Source organism: Gallus gallus, chromosome 20 (genome assembly GCF_016699485.2).
Source record: "Gallus gallus isolate bGalGal1 chromosome 20, bGalGal1.mat.broiler.GRCg7b, whole genome shotgun sequence".
Lineage (NCBI taxonomy): Eukaryota > Metazoa > Chordata > Aves > Galliformes > Phasianidae > Gallus > Gallus gallus.
In genome coordinates this window covers 263852-288001 of record NC_052551.1, presented here as the reverse complement: position 1 = coordinate 288001, position 24150 = coordinate 263852, and positions in this window count along the sequence as shown.

Here is a 24150-nt window from a genome sequence, read left to right as displayed (position 1 = left end):
GCAAATCCAGGACAGGCAAGGCCAGACCTGGCAAGGCAGTGCAAGGGATGGCCAGGCAAGGCCAAGGAAGGCAAGGCAAGGCAAGGCAAGTCACGGCGAGGCAAAGCCCAACAAAGAAAGGCAAGGCCAGGAAAGGCCAGGCCACGTCAGGCAAGGCCAGGCTAGGCCATGCCAGGCTAGGCAAGGCCAGACAAGACCAGTCAAGGCAAGGCAAGAGAAGGACAGGCCAGGAAATTCCAGGCAAAACAAGGACAGGACAGGCAAGGCAAGGCAAGGCAAAGAAAGGCAAGGCCATGCCAAAACAAGCAAGCCAGGCAAAGCAAGGCCAAACAAGACCAGGTCAGGCCAGGCCAGGTAAGGCAAGGCAAGGGTAGGCAGGCAAGGCAAGGCAAGGCCAGACCAAGCCAGGAAAGCCAGGCAAGGCAGAGTCTTGTGAAGCCAGGTGAGTTGAGGCCTTGCGAGGCCAGGGGAGGCAAAGCCAGGATTGCCTGAAACAGGTAAGACAAGGCTAAGGAAGGCGCCAAGCATGGCAAGGCCAGACCAGGCGGGGCCTGTCATGGCTAGGCTCATCCAAACCAGGCCAGGCCAGGCCAGGAAAGGCAAGGCAAGGCCAGGCAATGCCATGCCAGGCAAGGCTAGGCATGGCAAGGCAAGGCAAGGAAAGTCCAAGCAAGGATAGCCCGGGCTAGGCCAGGCCAGGCCAGGCAAGGCAAGGCCAGGCAAGGCAAGGCAAGGAAAGTCCAAGCAAGGATAGCCGGGCTAGGCCAGGCCAGGCCAGGCAAGCAAGGCCAGGCAAGGCAAGCAAGGCCAGGCCAGGCAGGGCAAGGCCATGCCAGGAAAGGCCAGGAAAGGCCTGGCCAAGCCAGGCCAGAGCAGAAAAGGCCAGGCAAGGCCAGGCCAGGCCAGGATAGGCAAAAAAAGACAAGGCAATGGCAGGCCAGGAGAGGTTAGGCAAAGCCAGGCTAGGCTAGGATAGGCCAGGCCAGGCAAGGCAAGACATGGAAAGGCAAGACAAGGAAAAGAAAGGCAAGGCCAAGCCAAAACAAGCAAGGCCTGGCAAAGCAATGCTAAGCAAGTCCAGGCCAGGCCAGCCCAGGCCAGGTAAGGCAAGGCCAGGCCACGCCAGGCAAGGCAAGGATAGGCCAGACCAAGCCAGGAAGGCCAGGCAAGACAAGGCCAGGCCAGGCAAGGCAAGGCAAGGTCAGACAAAACCAGGCAAGGCAAAGCAAGGCTAGGCCGGGCCAGGTAAGGCCAGGCCAGGCCAGGCAAGGCAAGGCAATGCCAGGCAAGGCCAGGCCAGGCAAGGCAAGGCAAGGCAAGGCAAGGCAAGGCAAGGTCAGGCAAGGCAAAGCAAGGTAAGGCAATGATAGGCCAGGTTAGACCAGGAGGGCCAGGCAAGAAAAGGCCAGGCCAGGTCAGGCCATGCAAGGCAAGGCCAGGCATGGGAAGGAAAGGCTAGGCCGGGCCAGGTAAGGCCAGGCCAGGCAAGGCAACGCAATGCCAGGCAAGGCAAGCAAGGCAAGGCATGCCAGACCTGGCTAGGACAGGACAGGAAAGGCCTGGCCAGGCCAGGCTAGGCTCGGCAAGGCCAGGCCAGGCCAATCAAGGCCAGGCCAGGCCCGGAAAGGCCAGACCAGGCCATGCAAGGCTAGGCAAGGCCAGACAAGACCAGGCAAGGCAAGGACAGGACAGGACAGGGAAGGGAAGGGAAGGAAGGGAAGGGAAGGGAGGAAGGGAAGGGAAGGGAAGGGAAGGGAAGGGAAGGGAAGGGAAGGAAGGGAAGGGAAGGAAGAAGGAAGGAAGGAAGGGAGGGAAGGGAAGGGAAGGAAGGGAAGGGAAGGGAAGGGAAGGGAAGAAGGAAGGGAAGGGAAGGAAGGAAGGGAGGGAAGGGAAGGAAGGAAGGAAGGGAAGGGAAGGGAAGGGAAGGGAGGGAAGGGAAGGAAGGGAAGGAAGGGAAGGGATGGCAAAGTCCGGCCAAGCAAGGCAAGTCAAAGCAAGGCAAGGCCAGAAAAGGTCTAGCCATGCCAGGCCAGGCAACGCCAGGCAAGGCAAGGCAAGGACATAATAGGCCATGCCAAGCAAGGCCAGGACAGGAAAGTCCAGGAAAGACAAGGCAAGGCAAGGCAAGGCACGGCAAGGCAAGGCACGGCAAGAAAAGCCAGGCCAGGCACGGATGGGCAAGTCACAGTATGCAAAACCCATCAGGCAAGGCAAGGAATGGCAAAGGAAAACCAGGAAAGACCAGGCTAGGCCAGGCAAGGCGAGGTAAGGCAAGTGTAGTGGAATTCCAGGGTCACAGCCTGAACCAATGGGTGGGCTCTGTGAGTGTGTGAGTGCGGCGGCGCGCGGCGGTACGAACGGGGGAGGGACACATTCCTCAGCTCGGCTCGGGCTGCGCGCTGCTACCGGGAGGGGTGAGTCGATTCTTTTTGCTATCTTTCCCTCGTGTGCCTATTTCTTAAATAAGGCTTTGTCATCACCTTCATTTGCCCTACATTTTGGCGAGCCAGGCAGCCAAATATCTTTAAAGATACCCAATTATAAGCCTCTTAAAATAATTACCATGACATTTTTGAACAATTTCATGGGATGGTTTGGACGGGGAAAGGCTAGCCCCATAAGTGAGGTTTTGCCAGGGCACATCCCGGGATTCCTAGGATCCCCATATCACGGGATTGCCTGTATTATTGAAAAATGGGGTCCCCTACGGGATGCAGGAAATGTTCAGGAATCCCAGCCCGCCTGGCTGAGTATTTCAGTAGTCTAAACAAAAACGTACTCACTACACGAGAACGACAGTTAGCTGCCTCCACGGTGGCGTGGCCGCTGCTGATGGCCTTGAACCGGCTAAATATAACTGAAGGGGTTCTCACTGATGAAAATCAACTATTACGTGACCGTGTGGAAGAACTAGAAAGACAGGTTGCATTTTGAGAGGGAAAAAACCTAACCCTATAATCCCGGTACAAAAATCCGAAACATCTCTCTAGAAATAACTGGGGATCCTATACAAGAGAGTCCACATGAACTGGACTCAGAAAATGAAAGCACTAAGAAGTCAGATCTTGAGGCTCACTAGAGCTTGATCCCTTTGAGATCCGACCAGTTGTAACTCAAAAAACAAAAAAAACGCAGGACAGGCCAGCGGGGCTGCCCCCTGACCAGTGGCCCCTGCCCAGAGCACACTACATGTAACAGCTCGCCCATACACGGCAGCTGAATTAATGGATTTAGTACAACGCTTTAGACAAAGACCGAGAGAGAGTGTGCCAGCATGGTTACTCAGACTATATGACATGGGGGCAGAAAGTGTTGTGGTGAATGGGCCAGAAATCTCAAAACTGGCATCAATTACTACTCACCCGGCCCTCAGGCAAAGACTATATGCGGCTGTGCAACACAATGAAGAAAATCATTCACTGATTGCATGGTTAATGGCCGCATGCCGTGTGACATGGGCAAATAAAACGGATATACCATTAATACCGGCCTGTGGTCCTCTATGGAGGACTTACAAAATTATATCCGAGAACTAGGTATGAAGGAGGCAATTTATGAGGACAATTTTGAGAGCCCAGATATGATAAAATTTTCCGCAGGAATGAGGGACCTCATCCTGCAGCAGGCTCCACCACATCAGTATGGAATTTTGGTATCCATACTAAATCCCCTAGTGGCCTCAGAGGCCATTATACAACAGGGCCCAATTGGTGGCAGATCTGGGGGAGACAGAGCGCCTGCGCGCCAGGCGCAACGTCCGAATGGTGGTGGAAAAGTCGGACATCCATCCGCCACCACGACCTAGGAGACCTGCTCCTAATGTAATTCAATCTGGACCCATCAGGGTCTCAAGAAAACAAATGTTTACTGACTTGATTAGGGCTGGAGTTCAATTTCAAAAGATCGATGGACAGCCTAACCAGGTCTTATTACAACTATGGAAACAGTTACCAAACAGTCAGAGATTCCAACGCTCTCCTAAAAGGGAAGGAGTTAGACTCATAGAACGGATTCCACAAAATACGTGGAATCTAGAAGACTTCATAGTCCATCAAAAAAACGTAAACCTCCTCAGGTTGCCCGGGCAGCCACAGTTGAGCCATCAGAGGAAAAAGACTTAGGGATTGCACAGCTGATGGCTTGACAGCGGAGCCAAAATTCCCCAAGACTAGGGTCTCCAGAGGAGACCGGAGACCCTACGTGAACTAACGATTCATTGGTCCCGAAAGAATGTACAGCGGGTTATGGCATTAGTAGATACTGGGCAGAAACATCAATTATATATGGTGACCCAAACCAATTTTCAGGCTCTAAGGCAATGATAGGTGGGTTCGGGGGGCAGATGATCCCCGTAACACAAACATGGTTGAAATTGGGGGTTGGGCGTCTACCACCCCGGGAGTACAAGGTGTCTATTGCCCCAATTCCAGAGTATATATTGGGGATTGATATCCTGTCGGGTTTGACTCTCCAAACCACTGTGGGAGAGTTCAGATTAAGGGAAAGATGTATTAGTATCCGGGCAGTGCAGGCAATCATAAGGGGTCATGCAGAAATGAACCTATTTGTTTGCCACAACCACGCCGGATCACAAATACAAAGCAGTATAGACTCCCGGGTGGGCAACAAGAAATTACCAAGACTGTGCAGGAGCTGGAGAGAGTAGGGATTATAGACCTGCACACAGCCCATACAACTCCCCATATGGCCAGTCAGGAAACCAGATGGTACGTGGCGAATGACAGTAGACTACAGAGAACTAAATAAAGTCACGCCACCAATCCATGCAGCTGTACCCAACATCGCTTCCCTCATGGATACATTAAGTAGAGAAATAGAAACATACCACTGCGTTCTGGATCTAGCAAATGCATTTTTCAGCATTCCAATTGCTAAGGAGTCCCAAGACCAGTTTGCATTCACGTGGGAGGGCAGGCAGTGGACTTTTCAAGTTCTACCTCAGGGGTACGTGCATTCACCTACTTTTTGTCATAATTTGGTGGCAAGTGACTTGGCAAATTGGAACAAACCATCTACTGTCAAAATGTTCCACTACATTGATGATTTGATGTTAACATCTGACTCAATCGAGGCATTAGAAAAGACAGTACCATCATTAATTACTTATTTACAGGAAAAAGGATGGGCTATAAACCCACAAAAAGTACAAGGACCAGGGCTATCAGTTAAATTTCTGGGTGTTGTCTGGTCAGGTAAGACTAAGGTGTTACCCAGTGCGATCATTGATAAGATCCAAGCGTTCCCGGTTCCTACGAAACCGAAGCAGTTGCAGGAGTTTTTGGGTTATATTAGGATATTGGCGATCCTTTATTCCCCACTTAGCACAACTGCTAAAACCCTTATATCGATTAACAAAAAAAGGCCAAGTATGGGATTGGGGTAGAACAGAACAAGAAGCCTTCCAGCAAGCAAAAATAGCTGTTAAACAGGCCCAGGCGCTAGGTATATTTGATCCAACCCTTCCAGCCGAACTAGATGTGCATGTGACCCAAGAAGGGTTTGGCTGGGGGGCTGTGGCAGCGCCAGGGTTCTGTTCGAATCCCAATTGGGTTCTGGTCACAGATTTGGCATGGAGCAGAAGAGAGATACAGCATGGTTTGAAAAGCAGTTATTGGCTACCTATTCTGCATTGCAGGCAGTAGAACCAATAACTCAGACCGCAGAGGTTATTGTCAAAACAACTTTACCAATTCAGGGGTGGGTAAAAGACCTAACTCACATTCCTAAGGACCGGGGTGGCCCAATCACAAACAGTAGCACGCTGGGTTGCCTATCTTAGCCAAAGAAGCCGCCTGTCATCATCTCCACTGAAGGAAGAACTTCAAAGATACTTGGGCCAGTAACATATCACAGCGAGACACCTGAGGAAATAGTGGTTACTTGTCCAGAAAAGAGTCCTGTACAGGAGGGAAAATACCCTATCCCAGAAGATGCCTGGTATACAGATGGATCCAGCAGAGGGAACCCAAGTAGGTGGCGAGCTGTCGCATACCATCCCTCAACTGAAACAATATGGTTTGAAGAAGGGGATGGACAAAGTAGCCAGTGGGCTGAGCTACGAGCTGTGTGGATGGTGATAACTCAAGAGCCTGGCAACAGTGCACTAAACATCTGCACAGATAGTTGGGCAGTCTACCGAGGGCTCACGCTCTGGATAGCACAGTGGGCCACTCAGGATTGGACAATCCATGCCCGACCTATCTGGGCAAAGATATGTGGGTTGATATATGGAACGTGGTTAGGCACAGGACCGTACGAGCATACCACGTCTCTGGACATCAACCCTTGCAGTCACCAGGCAATGATGAAGCTGACACACTGGCTCGAGTCCGATGGTTGGGAAGTACACCATCAGAAGACATAGCTCACTGGCTGCATCGGAAATTACGGCATGCAGGACAGAAAACCATGTGGGCAGCAGCTAAAGCATGGGGGTTGCCCATACAGTTACCAGATATTGTCCAGGCATGTCAGGACTGTGACGCTTGCTCGCGAATGAGACCAAGACCTCTGCCGGAAACTACGGCCCATCTCGCTAGAGGACACAACCCATTACAGCGATGGCAGATCGATTATATAGGTCCCCTTCCTCGATCTGAGGGGGCCAGATATGCCCTAACTTGTGTCGATACAGCGAGTGGACTGATGCAAGCCTATCCTGTAGCAAAGGCAAACCAAGCCAATACCATCAAAGCTCTAACTAGATTGATGGCATCATACGGGACTCCTGAGGTTATTGAGAGTGATCAAGGTACACATTTCACAGGTGCAACTGTGCAGAAGTGGGCTGAAGACAATAACATTGAATGGCGGTTTCACCTGCCCTACAATCCAACAGGAGCAGGCCTAATAGAAAGATACAATGGGATCCTGAAGGCTGCTCTGAAGGCAGATTCACAGTCCTTGCAGGGGTGGACCAAAAGGCTTTATGAAACCCTGCGAGACTTGAATGAGAGACCAAGAGATGGCAGACCCAGTGCTTTAAAAATGCTGCAGACAACTTGGGCCTCCCCACTTAGGATACAAATTACAAGCAAGGACACCTCACTCAAGCCACAAGTTGGCACAATGAATAATCTTCTGCTCCCTGCCCCTGATGACCTAGAGCCCGGGAGACACAAGGTAAAATGGCCTTGGAAGGTGCAAGCAGGACCAAAATGGTGTGGTCTCCTTGCACCTTGGGGGAGATTGTTAGAGGTTGGGGGATCAGTAAACCCTTCAGTAATCGGTGTATGGCCAACAGAGGTAATAGTTGACACCCCCTGTTTTCATTGCAAGGGGGACATTAATCATGTCCATGTGGCAAATTAGAACCCCCCCTTTGGTACCCGATATAGTGATTCAGTCGCAGATTTCGGGCCAAAGAGTGTGGTATCGAAGGCCAGGACGTGCCCCGATACAGGCAGAGGTGTTGACTCAAGACCGAAATACAGCCTGCATCTTACCGTGGAGGGCGGACCTACCCCTCCTCGTACCTATTAAACATCTGTTTTACTCCCCTTGAGGTTTTAAGTTCACAGGATGGCCCGCAGGAGCAACATCACTCAAACACGCTTATGAGGAAACATCATGACACCCTGTGACGCACTGCTGAACTTTTGGGGACTGGAGAGCATGAATCAGAAGCGCTACTGGTCCTTGAAAAGATACGCCTCGAGAAAGAACATCAAGTACTGGCCCAACAGAACCGTGAAGGGGACTGCCACTGATTGCCTTTATTGTTTTGACATCCTATATTGCGGCGGGTGTTGTGTATGCGTCGCGATGCGCATTGTGTCTTGGGCCACCAGGTTGCAGGGGCTCACCCCCTACCTGCTCAGTCATTGGTTCATGCTGTGAAGGGGTGGAGTGTAGTGGAATTCCAGGGTCACAGCCTGAACCAATGGGTGGGCTCTGTGAGTGTGTGAGTGCGGCGGCGCGGCGGTACGAACGGGGGAGGGACACATTCCTCAGCTCGGCTCGGGCTGCGCGCTGCTACCGGGAGGGGTGAGTCGATTCTTTTTGCTATCTTTCCCTCGTGTGCCTATTTCTTAAATAAAGGCTTTGTCATCACCTTCATTTGCCCTACAGCAAGGCAAGGCCAGAAAAGGCCAGGTCAGGCCAGGCAATGCCAGGCAAGGAAAGGCCAGGCAAAGCAAGACCAGGCCAGGCCAGGCCAGGCCATGCCAGGTCAGGCAAAACCAGGCCAGGTACAGCAAGGCAAGGCAATGCAAAGCGAGGCCAGGAACGGCCAGGCCTGGCCAGGAAAGGCTAGATCAGGCAAGGCAAGGCAAGGCAAGGCAAGGCAAGGCCAGGCCAGGCCCTGTAATGCCAGGCCAGGCCATGCCAAGCACAGCAAGGCAAGGAAAGGCAAGGCCAGGATAGGCCATGGCAGGCAAGGCCAGGCCAGGAAAGTCCAGGCAAGACAAGGACAGGCCAGGCAAGGCCATGCCAGGTCAGGCAAAACCAGGCCAGGTACAGCAAGGCAAGGCAATGCAAAGCGAGGCCAGGAACGGCCAGGCCTGGCCAGGAAAGGCTAGATCAGGCAAGGCAAGGCAAGGCCAGGCCAGGCCAGGCCAGGCCAGGCCAGGCCAGGCCCTGTAATGCCAGGCCAGGCCATGCCAAGCACAGCAAGGCAAGTCCAGGCAAGGCCAAACAAGACCTGGCAAGGCAAGGCAGGGCAGGGCAAGGCCAGGCAAGGCAATGCTAGGGATGGTCAGGCAAGGCCAGGGCCAGCAAGGCCAGGCCAGGCAACGCAAGTCAAATCACAGCAAGGCGAAGCCCGTCAAAGCAAGGCAAGGCAAGGCAAAGCAAGGCCAGAAAAGGCCAGGTCAGGCCAGGCAAAGAAAGGCAAGGCAAGGCAAGACAAGGAAAGGCAAGGCCAGGATAGGCCATGGCAGGCAAGGCCAGGCCAGGAAAGTCCAGGCAAGACAAGGACAGGCCAGGCAAGGCATGGGAAGGCCAGGCAAGGCCTAGCAAGGCAAGGCCAGGCAAGGCCAAGCAAGGCCAGGCCAGGCACGGATGGGCAAGGCAAGGCAAGGCAAGGCAAGTCAAGGCAAGGCCAGGAAGGCCAGGCAAGGAAGTACAGGCCAGGCCAGGCCAGGCCAGGGCAGACCAGGCAAGGCAAGGTAAGGCAAGGCCAGGCAAGGCAAATAAGGCCAGGCAAGGCAAGGCCAGGCCAGGCAAAGGAAGGCCTGGCAAGGCAAGGCCAGGCAAGGCAAGCAGGGCAAAGCAAGTCAAGGCAAAGCCAGGACAGGAGAGACAAGGCCAGGCAAGGCAAGGCAAGGAAAGGCAGGCAGTTCAAGGCCAGGAAAGGCCATGCCAGGCCAGGCCTTGCAAGGCACGGCAAAGAAAGCCGGGCAAAGCAAGGCCAGAAAATACGAGGCAAGGAAGGGCAAGGCAATGCCACGCCGGGCAAGGCAAGGCAAGGCAAGGCAAGGCATGGTCTTCCCAGGAAAGGCAAGGCAAGAGAAGACAAGGCCAGGCAAGGCAAGGCAAGGCAAGTCACGGCAATGCAACGCCAGGCCAGGCAAGGCAAGGCAAGGCAAGGCAGGGCCAGGCCAGGCCAGGCCAGTACACTCGAGGCCAGGCAAGGCAAGGCATGGCAAGTAACGGGAAGGCAAAACCAGGCCAGGCAAGGCAAGGCCCAGCAGGCATTGCAAGGCAATACAAGGCCAGACCAGACCATGCAAGGCATGGCAAGGCAAGGTCAGGAAAGGCAAGGCCAAACAAGACCAGGCAAGGCAAGGCAAGGGAAGAAAAGGCCTGGCAAGGCAATGCTAAGGATGGTCAGGCAAGGCCAGGGCCGGCAAGGCTAGGCCAGGCAAGGCAATTCAAGTCAAGTCACAGCAAAGCCCAGCCAAGCAAGGCAAGGCAAGGCAAGACAAGGCAAGGCCAGAAAAGGCCAGGCCAGGCCAAGCAAGGCAAAGCAAGGCAATGCAAGGAAAGGTAAGGCCAGGATAGGCCATTGCAAGGAAAGGCAAGGCCAGGATAGGCCATCGCAGGCAAGGCCAGGCCAGGCAAGGCAAGGTAAGGCAAGGCAAGGCAAGTCATGGCAAGGCAAAGCCAGGCCAGGCCAGGCAAGGAAAGGCAAGGAAAGGCAAGACAAGGACAGGACAGGACAGAACAGGAAAGGCCAGGCTTGGCCAGGCACGGCAAGGCCAGTCATTGCAAGGCCAGGCCAGGCAAAACAAGGCAAGGCCAGGATAAGCCATTCCAGGCAAGGCCAGCCCAGAAAAGTCCAGGCAAGACAAGGACAGGCCAGGCAAAGCAAGGCAAGGGAAGGCCAGGAAAGGCAATGCAAGGGAAGGCCAGGCAAGGCCAGGCAAAGCAAAGCAAGGCAAGTCTAGGCAAGTAATGGCAAGGCAAAGCCAGGCCAGATAAGGCAAGGCAAGTCATGGCAAAGCAAAGCCAGGCAAGAAAAGGCAAGGAATGGCAAGGCAAAGCCAGAAAAGGCCAAGCCAGTCAAGGCGAGCCCAGGCAAGGCAAGGAAGGCAAGGCAATGAAAGGCAAGGCAAGGCAAGCTACAGCAAGGAAAGCCAGGCCAGGCAAGACAAGGCAAGTCACGACAAGGCAGAGCCAGGCCAGGCAAGGCAAGGAACGGCAAGGTAAGTCCAGGAAAGTTCAGGACAGGCCAGGCAAGGCGAGCCCAGGCAAGGCAAGACAAGACAAAGCAAGGGAAGGCAAGGCCCGGCCAGGCAAGGCCAGGCCAGGCAATGAGAGGCAAGGTAAGACAAGGCAAGGCCAGGAAAGTCCAGGCCTGGCCAGGCCAGGCAAGGCCCAGCAAGGCCAGGACATGCATAGCAATGCCAGGCCCGGCAAGGCAAGGCCAAGCCAGGCAAGGCCAGGCCGGGCCAGGCCAGGCCGGGCCAGGCCAGGTCAGGCAAAGCAAGACAATGCCAGGCAAGGCCAGGCCAGGTCAGGCCAGGCAGGCTAGGCAAGGCAAGGAAAGGCAAGGCAAGGCAAGGCCAGGCCAGGCAATGCAAGGCCAAGCCAGCCAGGCAAGTCCAGACAAGGATAGGCCTTCTGAGGCCAGGCTAGGTACGCAAGGCCAGGCAGGGCAAGGCAAAGCAAGGCAAGGCAAGGCAAGGAAAGGAAAGGAAAGAGAATGAAAGGCAAGGTAGGGTCAGGCCAGGCAATGCAAGGCAAGGCAAGGAATTGCAAAGCAAAGCCAGGACAGGCCAGGCAAGGTTTGGCAATGCAAGGCAAGGTCAGGCAAGGCCAGGCCAGGCCAGGCCAGGCCAGGCAAAGCAATGCCTGGCCAGGCAAGCAAGGCCAGGCCAACCAGGCCAGGCAAGGCAACACAAGGCGTGGCAAGGCTAGGCCAGGTCAGAACAGGCCAGACCAGGCAAGGCCAGGCCAAGCAATGTCAAGCAATGAAGGGCAAGGCCAGGCAAGGCGTGACCAGGTAAGGCAAGGCCAGGCCAGTCCAGGCCATGACATGCCAGCAAAGGCAAAGCCAGGCTAGGCAATGCAAGACAAGGAAAGGCAAGGTAGGGCCAGGCCAGGCATGGCAAGGAAATGCAAAGAAAGACCAGGAAAGGCAGGCCAGGCCAGGTCAGGCAAGGCAAGGCAATGCCAGGCAAGTCAAGGCAATGCCAGGCAAGTCAAGGCAAGGCCCGGACAGGCAGGCAGGTCAAGGCCAGGCCAGGCAGGCTACACAGGGCAAGTCAAGGCTAGGCAAGGCAAGGCAAGGCCAGGCAAGAAAAAGCAAAGGCCAGGCCAGACAAGAGCAGGTCAGGGACGGCCAGGCAAGGCCACGCCAGGCTACACCAGGCAAGCCTAGGCAAGACAAGGGAAGGCCAAGCCAGGCCTAGCAATGCAAGACAAGGCCATGCAAGGTCAGGCAAGGAAAGTCTCGTCAAGGCCAGGAAAGGCAAGGCAATGCCAGGCAAGGCTATGCCAGGACAGACAAGTCCAGGCAAGGCCAGGCAATGCAAGGTCAGGCAAGGCAAGGCCAGGCAAAACCAGGCCAGAATAGTCAGGCAAGGCCAGGTAGGGCAAGACAAAGCAAGGCAAGGAAAGGCCCGACCAGACAAGGTTAGGCCACGCAAGGCAAGGCCAAACAAAGCAAGGCAAGGCAAGGAAAGGCAAGGTAGGTCCAGGCCAGGCAAGGCAATACAAGGCAAGGAAATGCAAAGCAAGGAAAGGCCAGGCTAGGCAAGGTTAGGCCACGCAAGGCAAGGCCAAGCAAGGCCATGCATGGCAATGGCAGGCTAGGTAAAGCCAGGCCAGGCAAGGCAAGGCAAGGCAAGGCAAGGCCAGGCAAGGTAAGGCAAGGCAAGGCCAGGCAAGGCAAGAAAAGGCATGGCAAGGAATGGCAAGCACATGTCAGGCCAAACGAGGCAAGGCGAGGCAAGCAAAGGTCAGGAAGACCCAGGCCATACAAGGCCAGGCCAGGCCAGGCCAGACAAGGCAAGGACAGGCAAGGCCATGAAAGGCCAGGCAATGCCAGGCAAAGCCAGGCCAGGCCAGGCCAAGCAATGTCAGGCAAGGCAAGGCAAGGCAAGGCAAGTCAAGGTACGGCAAGACAAGTCACAGCAAGAAAAGCCAGGCCAGGCAAGGCAAGGCAAGTCACAGCAAGGCAAAACCCGGCCAGGCAAGGCAAGGAATGGCAAAGCAAGACCAGGAAAGGCCAGGCCAGGCCAGACAAGGCAAAGACAGGACAGGCCAGGCAAGGCAAGGTTATGGAATGCAAGGCCAGGCCAGGCAAAGACAGGCAAGGCAAGGCAAGGCAAGGCAGGCAGTTCAAGGTCAGGAAAGGCCATGACAGGCCAGGCAAGGCCAGGCAAGGCCAGGCCAGGCAAGGAACAGCAAGAAAAGGCCAGGCAAAGCAAGGACAGAAAATACCAGGCAATAAAAGGAAAGGCAACGCCACGCCGGGAAAGGCCAGGCAAGGCAAGGCAAGGCCAGGCACGGTCTTCCAAGGCAAGGCAAGGCAAGGTAAGGCTAGACATAGAAATGCAAGGTTGGCCAGGTAAGGCAAGGGAAGACAAGGCCAGGGAAGGCAAGGCAGGGCAGGGCAAGGCAAGAAGACTCCCGTCAAGGCCAGGCCAGGCCAGGCAAGGCAATCGCAGGCAAGGCCAAACAACTCAAGGCAAAGGAAGGACAGGCAAGGCCAAGCAGTGCAAAAAAAAGGCAAGGAAAGGCAAGGCAAGGCCAGGACAAACCAGGCCAGGCAGAGCAAGGTAAGGTCAAGCAAGGCAAGGCCAGGCCAGGCAAGGCCAGGCAAGGCCAGGCGAGGTCTTTCACGGCAAGGTAAGGCTGGGCCAGGTATGGCCAGCCCTGGCCGGAACTGGCCAGGCCAGGCTATGCTAAACAAGGAAAGGCCAGGCCCGGCCAGGCCAGGCAATGCAAGGTCAGGCCAGGCCAGGCAGGCCAGGAAAGGATAGGCCTTCTGAGGCCAGGCTAGGTATGCAAAGCCAGGCAGGGCAAGGCAAAGCAAGGCAAGACCAGGCAAGACCAGGCAAGGCAAGGTCAGGCCAGGCAAGGAAAGGAAAGGAATGAAAGGCAAGGTAGGGCCAGGCAATGCAATGCAAGGCAAGGAATTGCAAAGCAAAGCCAGGACAGGCCAGGCAAGGTTAGGCCAAGCAAGGCAAGGCCAGGCTAGGCAAGGCAAAGCAAGCCAAGGCCAGTCAAGGCAAGGCCAGGCAAGAGCACCCCAGGCAAGGCAAGGCAAGGCAAGGCAAAGCTAGGTCAGGCGAAGAACAGGCCAGACCAGGCAAGGCCAGGCCAAGCAATGTCAGGCAAGGCCAGGCCAGGCAAGGCAAGGCCAGGCAAGACAAGGCGAGGCCAGAAAAGGCAAGGCAAAACAAGGGATGGCAAGGCAAGGGAAGGCAAGGCAAGGCAAGGCAAGGATAGCCCAGGCAAGGCCAGGCAAGTAAAGGAAAGGCCAGGCCAGTCAGGGCAAGACAAAGCAAGCCCAAGCTAGACAAGGCCAGGCAAGGCAAATAAGGCAAGGTAAGGCAAGGTAAGGCCAGGCTAGGCAAGGACAGGCAAGGAAATGGCAGGTAAGGAAACTGCAGGCTAGGAAGGGCACGGTAAATCCAGGCAAGTCCAGGCCAGGCAAGGCCAAAGAACGTGAGACAAGGAAAGGACAGGCAAGGACATGCAGTGCAATGGATGGCAAGGCAAGGCAAGGCAAGGCCAGGCCAGGCAAGGCAAGGCAGGTCAAAGCCAGGCAAGGTAAGACCAGGCAAGGTCAGGCCAGGCAAGGCAAGGCCAGGCAAGGCCATGATAGGTCAGCCAAGGCAAGGCAGGCCAAGGCATGGCCAGGAAAGGCAATTCTAGGCCAGGCAAGTCAAGGAAAGGCAAGTCAGGGCAAGGCCAGGCCAGGCCAGGAAAGGCATGGCAAGGCAAAATAATGCAAGGCAAAGCCAGGCAAGGAAAGGCCAGGAAAAACCAGGAAAGGCCAGGCCAGGCCAGGCAAGGCAATCGCAGACAAGGCCAAACAACTCAAGGCAAAGGAAGGACAGGCAAGGCCAAGCAGTGCAAAAAAAGGCAAGGAAAGGCAAGGCAAGGCCAGGCCAAACCAGGCCAGGCAGAGCAAGGCAAGGTCAAGCAAGGCAAGGCAAGGCCAGGCAAGGCCAGGCCAGGCAAGGCCAGGCAAGGCCAGGCGAGGTCTTTCACGGCAAGGTAAGGCTGGGCCAGGTATGGCCAGCCCTGGCCGGAACTGGCCAGGCCAGGCTATGCTAAACAAGGAAAGGCCAGGCCCGGCCAGGCCAGGCAATGCAAGGTCAGGCCAGGCCAGGCAGGCCAGGAAAGGATAGGCCTTCTGAGGCCAGGCTAGGTATGCAAAGCCAGGCAGGGCAAGGCAAAGCAAGGCAAGACCAGGCAAGACCAGGCAAGGCAAGGTCAGGCCAGGCAAGGAAAGGAAAAGGAATGAAAGGCAAGGTAGGGCCAGGCAATGCAATGCAAGGCAAGGAATTGCCAAAGCAAAGCCAGGACAGGCCAGGCAAGGTTAGGCCAAGCAAGGCAAGGCCAGGCTAGGCAAGGCAAAGCAAGCCAAGGCCAGTCAAGGCAAGGCCAGGCAAGAGCACCCCAGGCAAGGCAAGGCAAGGCAAGGCAAGGCAAGGCAAGGCTAGGTCAGGCGAAGAACAGGCCAGATCAGGCAAGGCCAGGCCAAGCAATGTCAGGCAAGGTAAGGCAAGGCCAGGTCAGGCAAGGCAAGGTGAGGCCAGAAAAGGCAAGGCAAAACAAGGGAAGGCAAGTCAAGGCAAGGCAAGGCAAGGCAAGGTCAGCCCAGGCAAGGCCAGGCAAGTAAAGGATAGGCCAGGCCAGTCAGGGCAAGACAAAGCAAGCCCAAGCTAGACAAACCCATGCCAGGCAAATAAGGCAAGTTAGGCAAGGTAAGGCCGGGCTAGGCAAGGACAGGCAAGGAAATGGCAGGTAAGGAAACTGCAGGCTAGGAAGGGCACGGTAAATCCAAGCAAGTCCAGGCCAGGCAAGGCCAAAGAACGTGAGACAAGGAAAGGACAGGCAAAGACAGGCAGTGCAATGGATGGCAAGGCAAGGCAAGGCCAGGCCAGGCAAGGCAAGGCAAGGCAGGTCAAAGCCAGGCAAGGTAAGACCAGGCAAGGTCAGGCCATGCAAGGCAAGGCCAGGCAAGCCATGATAGGCCAGCCAAGGCAAGGCAGGCCAAGGCATGGCCAGGAAAGGCAATTCTAGGCCAGGCAAGGGCATGATAGGCCAGCCAAGGCAAGGCAGGCTAAGGCATGGCCAGGAAAGGCAGTTCTAGGCCAGGCAAGTCAAGGAAAGGAGAGGCAAGTCAGGGCAAGGCCAGGCCAGGCCAGGATGCACGGCAAGGCAAAATAATGCAAGGCAAAGACAGGCAAGGAAAGGCCAGAAAGGCCAGGGAAGGCCAGGCCAGGCCAGGCAAGGCAATCGCAGGCAAGGCCAAACAACTCAAGGCAAAGGAAGGACAGGCAAGACCAAGCAGTGCAAAAAAAGGCAAGGAAAGGCAAGGCAAGGCCAGGCCAAACCAGGCCAGCAGAGCAAGGCAAGGTCAAGTAAGGCCAGGCCAGGCCAGGCAAGGCCAGGCAAGGCCATGCGGGGTCTTTCACGGCAAGGTAAGGCTGGGCCAGGTATGGCCAGCCCTGGCCGGAACTGGCCAGGCCAGGCTATGCTAAACAAGGAAAGGCCAGGCCCGGCCAGGCCAGGCAATGCAAGGTCAGGCCAGGCCAGGCAGGCCAGGAAAGGATAGGCCTTCTGAGGCCAGGCTAGGTATGCAAAGCCAGGCAGGGCAAGGCAAAGCAAGGCAAGACCAGGCAAGACCAGGCAAGGCAAGGTCAGGCCAGGCAAGGAAAGGAAGAGGAATGAAAGGCAAGGTAGGGCCAGGCAATGCAATGCAAGGCAAGGAATTGCAAAGCAAAGCCAGGACAGGCCAGGCAAGGTTAGGCCAGGCAAGGTTAGACCAAGCAAGCCAAGGCAAGGCAAGGCAAGGCCAGTCAAGGCAAGGCAAAGCAAGCGAAGGCCAGTCAAGGGAAGGCCAGTCAAGAGCATGCCAGGCAAGGCTAGGCAAGGCAAGGCAAGGCAAGGCTAGGTCAGGCCAAGAACAGGCCAGACCAGGCAAGGCCAGGCCAAGCAATGTCAGGCAAGGTAAGGCAAGGCAAGGCGAGGCCAGGCAAGTAAAGGAAAGGCCAGGCCAGTCAGGGCAAGACAAAGCAAGCCCAAGCTAGACAAGGCCAGGCAAGGCAAATAAGGCAAGGTAAGGCAAGGTAAGGCCAGGCTAGGCAAGGTCAGGCAAGGAAATGGCAGGTAAGGAAATTGCAGGCTAGGAAGGGCACGGTAAATCCAGGCAAGTCCAGGCCAGGCAAGGCCAAACAACGTGAGACAAGGAAAGGACAGGCAAGGACAGGAAGTGCAATGGATGGCAAGGCAAGGCAAGGCAGGTCAAAGCCAGGCAAGGTAAGACCAGGCAAGGTCAGGCCAGGCAAGGCAAGGCCAGGCAAGGCCATGATAGGCCAGCCAAGGCAAGGCAGGCCAAGGCATGGCCAGGAAAGGCAATTCTAGGCCAGGCAAGGCCATGATAGTCCAGCCAAGGCAAGGCAGGCCAAGGCATGGCCAGGAAAGGCAATTCTAGGCCCGGCAAGTCAAGGAAAGGAGAGGAAAGTCAGGGCAAGGCCAGGCCAGGCCAGGAATGCATGGCAAGGCAAAATAATGCAAGGCAATCGCAGGCACGGAAAGGTCAGGAAAGGCCAGGAAAGGCCAGGCCAGGCAAGGCAAGGCAATCGCAGGCAAGGCCAAACAACTCAAGGCAAAGGAAGGACAGGCAAGGCCAAGCAGTGCAAAAAACGGCAAGGAAAGGCAAGGCAAGGCCAGGCCAAACCAGGCCAGGAAGAGCAAGGCAAGGTCAAGCAAGGCAAGGCAAGGCCAGGCAAGGCCAGGCCAGGCAAGGCCAGGCAAGGCCAGGCGAGGTCTTTCACGGCAAGGTAAGGCTGGGCCAGGTATGGCCAGCCCTGGCCGGAACTGGCCAGGCCAGGCTATGCTCAACGAAGAAAGGCCAGGCCCGGCCAGGCCAGGCAATGCAAGGTCAGGCCAGGCCAGGCAGGCCAGGAAAGGATAGGCCTTCTGAGGCCAGGCTAGGTATGCAAAGCCAGGCAGGGCAAGGCAAAGCAGGGCAAGACCAGGCACGGCAAGGTCAGGTCAGGCAAGGAAAGGAAAAGGAATAAAAGGCAAGGTAGGGCCAGGCAATGCAATGCAAGGCAAGTAATTGCAAAGCAAAGCCAGGACAGGCCAGGCAAGGTTAGGCCAAGCAAGGCAAGGCAGGCTAGGCAAGGCAAAGCAAGCGAAGGCAAGAACAGGCCAGACCAGGCAAGGCCAGGCCAAGCAATGTCAGGCAAGGGATGGCAAGGCAAGGCAAGGCCAGGCAAGGCAAGGCAAGGCAAGGTCAGCCCAGGCAAGGCCAGACAAGTAAAGGAAAGGCCAGGCCAGTCATGGCAAGACAAGGCAAGCCCAAGCTAGACAAGGCCAGGCCACGCAAATAAGGCAAGGTAAGGCAAGGTAAGGCCAGGCTATACAAGGACAGGCAAAGAAATGGCAGGTAAGGAAATTGCAGGCTAGGAAGGGCACGGTAAATCCAGGCAAGTCCAGGCCAGGCAAGGCCAAACAAAGTGAGGCAAGGGAAGGACAGGCAAGGCCAGGCCAGGCCAGGCTAGGCCAGGCAAGGCCAGGCAAGGCAAGGCAGGTCAAAGCCAGGCAAAGTCAGGCCAGGCAATGCAAGGCCAGGCAAGGCCATGATAGGCCAGCCAAGGCAAGGCAGGCCAAGGCATGGCCAGGAAGGCAATTCTAGGCCAGGCAAGGCCATGATAGGCCAGCCAAGGCAAGGCAGGCCAAGGCATGGCCAGGAAAAACAATTCTAGGCCAGGCAAGTCAAGGAAAGGAGAGGCAAGTCAGGGCAAGGCAAGGCCAGGCAGGCGAGGCAAGGAAAGGATAGGCCTTGTGAGGCCAGGCTAGGTATTCAAAGCCAGGCAGGGCAAGGCAAAGCAAGGCAAGGCCAGGCAAGACCAGGCAAGGCTAGGCAAGGCAAAGCAAGCCAAGGCCAGTCAAGGGAAGGCCAGGCAAGAGCACGCCAGGCAAGGCAAGGCAAGGCTAGGTCAGGCCATGAACAGGGCAGACCAGGCAAGGCAAGGCCAAGCAATGTCAGGCAAGGTAAGGCAAGGCAAGGCCAGGCCAGGCAAGGCAAGGCAAGGCCAGACAAGGCAAGGCAAGGGAAGGGATGGCAAGGCAAGGCAAGGCAAGGCAAGGTCAGCCCAGGCAAGGCCAGGCAATTAAAGGAAAGGCCGGGCCAGTCAGGGCAAGACAAGGCAAGCCCAAGCTAGACAAGGCCAGGCCACGCAAATAAGGCAAGGTAAGGCAAGGTAAGGCCAGGCTAGGCAAGGTCAGGCAAGGAAATGGCAGGTAAGGAAATTGCAGGCTAGGAAGGGCACGGTAAATCCAGGCAAGTCCAGGCCAGGCAAGGCCAAAGAACGTGAGACAAGGAAAGGACAGGCAAGGACATGCAGTGCAATGGATGGCAAGGCAAGGCAAGGCAGGTCAAAGGCAGGCAAGGTAAGACCAGGCAAGGCAAGGCAGGTCAAAGCCTGGCAAGGTCAGGCCAGGCAAGGCAAGGCCAGGCAAGGCCATGATAGGCCAGCTAAGGCAAGGCAGGCCAAGGCATGGCCAGGAAAGGCAATTCTAGGCCAGGCAAGGCCATGATAGGCCAGCCAAGGCAAGGCAGGCCAAGGCATGGCCAGGAAAGGCAATTCTAGGCCAGGCAAGGCCATGATAGGCCAGGACAGGCCATTAAAGGCTAGGCCAGGCCAGGCAGACAAGGCAAGGCCAGGCAAGGCAAGGCAGGGCAGGGCAAGGCAAGAAAACTCCCGTCAAGGCCAGGCCAGGCGAGGCAATCCCAGGCAAAGCCATGTCAGGCCAGGCACGGTCAGGCATGGCCAAACAACTCAAGGCAAGGCAAGGACAGGCAAGGCCAGGCAGTGCAAGTAAGGGCAAGGCAAGGCAAGGCAAGGCCAGGTCAGGCAGAGCAAGGCAAGGCAAGGCCAGGCAAGGCCAGGCGAGGTCTTTCACAGCAAGGTAAGGCTGGGCCAGTTACGGCCAGCCCAGGCCAGGACTGGCCAGGCCAGGCTATGCTAAACAAGGAAAGGCCAGGCCCGGCCAGGCCAGGCAATGCAAGGTCAGGCCAGGCCAGGCAGGCCAGGAAAGCATAGGCCTTGTGAGGCCAGGTTAGGTACGCAAGGCCAGGCAGAGCAAAGCAAACCCAGGCAAGGCAAGGAAAGGAAAGAGAATGAAAGGCAAGGTAGGGCCAGGCCAGGCAATGCAAGGGAAGGCAAGGAGTTGCAAAGGAAAGCCAGGACAGGCCAGGCAAGGTTAGGCCAAGCAATGCCTGGCCAGGCAAGCAAGGCCAGGCCAGACCAGTCCAGGCTAGGCAAGGCAAAGCAAGCGAAGGCCAGTCAAGGGAAGGCCAGGCAAGGCATGGTAAGGCGAGGCAAGGCTAGTCCAGGCCAGGCAGGGTCTGGCCAAACAATCTCCAGCAAGGCAAGGCAAGGCAAGGTCAGGCCAGGTAAGGCCAGGCAAGGCCAGGCCAGGCAATGCCAGGCCAGGCCAAACAATGCAAGGCAAGGACAGGCCAGGCAAGGCCAGGCAGTGCAAAAAAAGGCAAGACAAGGCAAGGCAAGGCAAGGCCAGGCCAGGCCAGGCCAGGAAGAGCAAGGAAAGGCCAAGCAAGGCAAGGCAAGGCCAGGCAAGGCCAGGTAAGGCAAGGCAAGGCCATGCAAAGCAAGGAAAGAAAAGGGAATGAAAGGCAAGGTAGGGTCTGGCCAGGCAATGCAAGGCAAGGCAAGGGATTGCAAAGCAAAGCCAGGCCAGGCCAGGCAAGGTTAGGCCAGGCAAGGCAAGGCCAGGCAAGGCAATGCCTGGCCAGGCATGCAAGGCCAGGTTAGGCTAGGCCAGGCTATGCAAGGCAAAGCAAGCGAAGGCCAGGCAAGGGAAGGCCAGGCAAGAGCATGCCAGGCAAGGCAAAGCAAGGCAGGGCAAGGCAAGGCTAGGCCAGGCCAGAATAGGCCAGACCAAGCAAGGCCAGGCCAAGCAATGTCAGGCAAGGCAAGGCAATGCAAGGCCAGACCAGGAGAGACCAGGTAAGGCAAGGCCAGGCCAGGCCATGACAGGTAAGGCCAGGAAAGGCAAAGCAAGGCCAGGCTAGGCAAGGCAAGGCAAGACAAGGAAAGGCAAGGTAGGGCCAGGGCAGGCATAGCAAGGAAATGCAAAGCAAAACCACGGAAGGCAAGGCCAGGCCAGGCAAGGCCAGGCCATGCATGGCAATGCCAGGCCATGCTTGGCAAGGCTAGGCCATGCAAGGCAAGGCAAGCCAAGCCAAGGCAAGCCATGGCAAAGGCAGTAAAAGGAAGGCAAGGCCAGGAATGGCAAGGCAAGTCAAGGCCAGGTGAAACAAAACAACGCAAGGCTAGATAAGGCAAAGCCAGGCAAGGCCAGGTGAGGCCAAACCAGTCCAGGAGAGGCCAGGCAAGGCCAGGCAAGGCAAGGCAGGTGAAAGCAAGGCAAGTTAAGACCAGGAAAGGTCAGGCCAGGCAAAGAAAGGCTAGGAAGGTCAAAGCAAGGCAAGGTAAGACCAGGCAAGTTCAGGCCAGGCAATGCAAGGCCAGGTCAGGCCAGGCAAGGCCATGATAGGCCAGCCAAGACAAGGCAGGCCAAGGCAAGGCCAGGAAAGACGATTCTAGGCCAGGCAAGTCAAGGAAAAGCGAGGCAAATCAGGGCAAGACAAAGCAAGCCCAGGCTCGACAAGGTCTGGCCAGGCAAGATAAGGCAAGGCAAGGCCAGGCCAGGCAAGGGCAGGCAAAGAAATGGCAGGCAAGGAAATAGCAGGCCAGGAAGGGCACAGTAAGGCCAGGCCTGGCAAGGCAAGGCTGGGCCAGGCCATGCCAGGAAAGGACAGGCAAGAAAATAGCAGGCAAGGAAATGGCAGGCTAGGAAGGGCACCGCAAGGCCAGGCAAGGCAAGGCCAGGCCAGGCCAGGCCAGGCAAGGCAAGGCACGGCAAGGCAAGGACAGTACAATGAAGGCAAGGCCATGAATGGCAAGGCAAGGCCAGGCCAGGACCAGCAAGGCCATGCCAGTAAGGCATGGCAAGGCAATGCAATGCAAGGCCAGAAAAGCCAAGGCAAGGCATGGCTAGGAAAGGCAAGGAAAGGAAAGGCAGGGAATGGCAAGGCAAGGCCAGAAAAGGCAAGGCCAGGCCAGGTCAGGCCACGCCAGGCCAGGCCAGGCAAGGCCATGCCTGCCCAATGCAGGCTAACCTAGGCAAGGCCTAGACAGACCAGGCCAGGAAAAGAAGGCCAGGACAGGCAAGGTTGGGCCAGGACAGGCAAGGCAATGCCAGGCAAGGCAAGGCAAGGCTAGGTCAGGCCAGGCAAGGAAAGGCTAGGCAAGGAAAGGCAATGATCGGTAATGCAATGCAAGGCCAGGAAGGCAAGGTAAGGAATGACAGGGCAATGTCAGGCCAGGCCAGGCCAGGCAAGGCAAGGCAAGGCAAGGCAAAGCAAGCACAAGGCTAGCCAGGAAAGGCAAGGCAAGGCAAGGCCAGGCAAAGCCAGGCAAGGCAAGGAAAGGAAAGCAAGGCAAGGAAAAGCAATGACAAGCAAGGCACGGCAAGGCAAGGCAAGGCCATTAAAAGCAAGGCAAGGCCAGGAAAGGCAAGCCAAGACAAGGCAAGGACACGCCAGGCCAGGAAATGCTAGGTATGGCAATGCAATGCAATACAAGGCCAGGTAAGGTAAGGCAAAGCAAGGCACGTTAAGGCTAGGCCAGGCAAGGCAATGCAACGCAAGGCAAAGAAAGGCAGCGCCAGGCAAGGCAAAGCAAGCAAAAGTGAGGCATTGCAAGGCAAGGCAAGGCAAGGCAGGGCAAGGCAGGGCAAGGCAAAGTATTGCAAGGCAGGGCAAGGCAAAGTATTGCAAGGCAGGGCCAGGCAACGAAAGGCCAGGCAAGGCCAGGCCAGCTCAGGCTATGCCAGGACAAGCCAGGCATGGCCATACCTGCCCAACACAGGCCAGCCCAGGCATGACTAGGCCAAACCAGGCCAGGAAAAAAAGACCAGGCTAGGCAAGGCCAGGCTAGGCAAGGCCAGGAAAGGCCATTAAAAGCAAGGCAAGGCCAGGAAAGGCAAGCCAAGCCAAGGCAAGGACACGCCAGGCCAGGCAAAGCCAGGCAAGACAATGCAATGCAATACAAGGCCACGTAAGGCAAGGCAAAGCAAGACACGTTAAGGCTAGGCCAGGCAAGGCAATGCAACGCAAGGCAAAGAAAGGCAGCGCCAGGCAAGGCAAAGCAAGCAAAAGTGAGGCATTGCAAGGCAAGGCAAGGCAAGGCAGGGCAGGGCAAGGCAAAGTATTGCAAGGCAAGGCCAGGAAAGGCAAGGCCAGGCCAGCTCAAGCTATGCCAGGCCAAGCCAGCCAAGGCCATGCCTGCCCAACACAGGCCAGCCCAGGCATGACTAGGCCAAACCAGGCCAGGAAAAAAAGACCAGGCTAGGCAAGGCCAGGCTAGGCAAGGCCAGGAAAGGCCATTAAAAGCAAGGCAAGGCCAGGAAAGGCAAGCCAAGCCAAGGCAAGGACACGCCAGGCCAGGCAAAGCCAGGCAAGACAATGCAATGCAATACAAGGCCACGTAAGGCAAGGCAAAGCAAGACACGTTAAGGCTAGGCCAGGCAAGGCAATGCAACGCAAGGCAAAGAAAGGCAGCGCCAGGCAAGGCAAAGCAAGCAAAAGTGAGGCATTGCAAGGCAAGGCAAGGCAAGGCAGGGCAGGGCAAGGCAAAGTATTGCAAGGCAAGGCCAGGCAAGGCCAGGAAAGGCAAGGCCAGGCCAGCTCAAGCTATGCCAGGCCAAGCCAGCCAAGGCCATGCCTGCCCAACACAGGCCAGCCCAGGCATGACCAGGCCAAACCAGGACAGGAAATAAAGGCCAGGCTAGGCAAGGCCAGGCCAGGCCAGGCAAGGCAATGCCAGGCAAGACAAGGCAAGGTCAGGACAGGCCAGGCAAGGCAAGGCAAGTCAAGGCCAGGCCAGGCCAGGCAAGCCCAAGCAAAGAAAGGCCAGACAAAGCAAGGCCAGGCAAGGCTAGGCCAGGCAAGGCAAGAAAGGCCAAGCAAGGCCAGGCCCAGCCAGGCAAGGAATGGCAAGGCCAGGCAAGGCAAAACCATGCTTGCCCAGGCAAGACAAGACAATGCAATGCAAGGCTCGGAAAGGGAATGTAAAGCAAGGCCAGGAAAGGCAAGCCCATGCCAGGTAATGCAAGGCCAGGCCAGGTCAGGCAAGACAAGGCCAGGCCAGGCCAGGCAAGGCCAGGCCAGGCCTGGCCAGCCAAGGCAAGGCAAGGAATGGAAAGGAAAGGCCAGGCAATGAAAGGTAATGCAATGAAAGGCCAGGAAGGCAAGGTAAGGAATGACAGGGCAATGTCAGGCCAGGCAAGGCAAGGCAGGGAAGGGCAAGTCCAGGCCAGGCAAGGCAAGGCAAGGCAAGGCAAGGCAAGGCATGGCAAGGCAAGGAAAGGCAAAGAAATGCCAGGCAAGGCCTGACCCAGCCAGGCAAGGCAAGACAATGCAATGCAAGGCCCAGAAAGGGAATGCAAAGCAAGGCAGGAATATGC